This window comes from Oryzias melastigma, unplaced genomic scaffold, assembly GCF_002922805.2.
Source record: "Oryzias melastigma strain HK-1 unplaced genomic scaffold, ASM292280v2 sc05044, whole genome shotgun sequence".
NCBI lineage: Eukaryota > Metazoa > Chordata > Actinopteri > Beloniformes > Adrianichthyidae > Oryzias > Oryzias melastigma.
In genome coordinates this window covers 1-1,577 of record NW_023421611.1, presented here as the reverse complement: position 1 = coordinate 1,577, position 1,577 = coordinate 1, and the positions used below count along the sequence as shown (strand labels likewise).

At 31.6% G+C, this 1,577-nt stretch overlaps 1 long non-coding RNA gene across 1 annotated transcript; it reads left to right on the top strand.

Moving 5' to 3' along the window:
* Window positions 1–390: 390 nt before the first annotated feature.
* Window positions 391–1,577, top strand: LOC112140389. Its single transcript, XR_002918163.1, has 3 exons — window positions 391–525; window positions 1,283–1,365; window positions 1,477–1,577. It is a non-coding gene; the product is annotated as an uncharacterized LOC112140389 (long non-coding RNA).

The window sequence follows — 1,577 nt, the reverse complement described above, 5'->3', positions numbered from 1 at the left end:
CACAAATCAAATTACTCTTTATTTATAAAACACTTTCCATCCATCCAAATGGTTTTAACTCTATAAAATACAATGTACATACCTTCATGCCCACATGGAGGCATATCTTTTTCCTGAGAAGAGGTGATCATTTGAAGCCCTCAGCTTCACAAATTATTTCACTTCTTCACGGCTCACTGAAATGTTGAAGCAGAAAAAGGACAAAAATGTCAATGACTGAAATCTCTAGTCATAGTGTTAGAACAAAGTGAAAAATTTTGAACATGCATTTTTATTTTACAGTATTAGCAAAAGGTAATTTAAAAAATGCAAATTATTTATCATCTAAATGTAATGCTTCTTTCTCTCTCTCTTAGAATATCATAAAAACAATCTTTTGAATCGTGCCAACTCTAAACAGCTGTTGGACATGTTTTGACATGTGTGGGCGTGGCTTCATTCTCCAACGTCAGATTTAGTGACGGTATTTAAAATCTGCGTGAAAAACGAAAGTACTTTCTAAATCAGCGATGGCGACTGCTTGCAGTAAGTCCCTTTTAGATTAGACTTTTTAATACCCTTTAAAGTGTTTGACATTTATTTAAAAATATATGAATGTTGTTTTACGTAAATATACGTGCTCCGTTTATTTTATTTTTTTCTAATTTCATCATTTCACAGTTTATGACAATATTCGATCATTAAAAACAAAGTATGAAATGCTTATTTATTTTAAACATTTAGTCAGCTATGTATTAACAAATAAACACCTGAATTAAAGCAAAATCGTCAGAATTTCCGGAGTTCATAGTCGAAACTTTGACATTGAATAATTTCAGTTTCGTTTTTCCGTAGATTTCTCTTTAACCTACATAAAGCTAAAAGTTGGACTAACATTTAGTTAATGAAACGTTTACTTAAATTTAGAACATGTACTTAGTTGTTTAAAATAAAAAAAAATAAAAAATTCTTCACAAACAGCTGTTTAGCGGCGATTATATGTTGTTCATTTTTATACCACCAGAGGGCAGCAAAGACAATGCTTTTTTTCCTTAAAAACATTCAACTTTTTCTTTTTTTCCCCTCCACCAGACAAAATAAACTTTAGCATTAAAGTGTATATATATTTAGTTATTTAACAAATGAATAAATCTGCATATTTAGGGCCCCTAAATTTCTTACAAAGCCCTTGTATACATTGAGTATTTAAAAAAAAATGTCTTTATGAAGACCACCTTCTTTCCATTCAACATCACAAGAAAAAAACAGTCATGTCCTTCCTTAGTGACACATTATTTTCCAGGTTCTTTTGATGAAGATTCAAATGGGAGTGATGAACTGTCCTTCAGTGACCAGCACTCAAGTGACAGTGATGCCAGCACTCAGGTATGCTTTGTTTTTTGCTTTCTTTAAATAAAACACGTAAAGAAGATGAAAAATCATGAGAAAATCTATGTTTACACAAGAGCTAAACATGTGATGCATTCACCTTTTAAGGGTCAAAACACAGAACCCTGCAAATATTACAATAAAGGCCACTGCAAGAATGGGAAAGCCTGCTCTTACTTGCATATCTGCAAGTATTTTGTGAAAGGAAA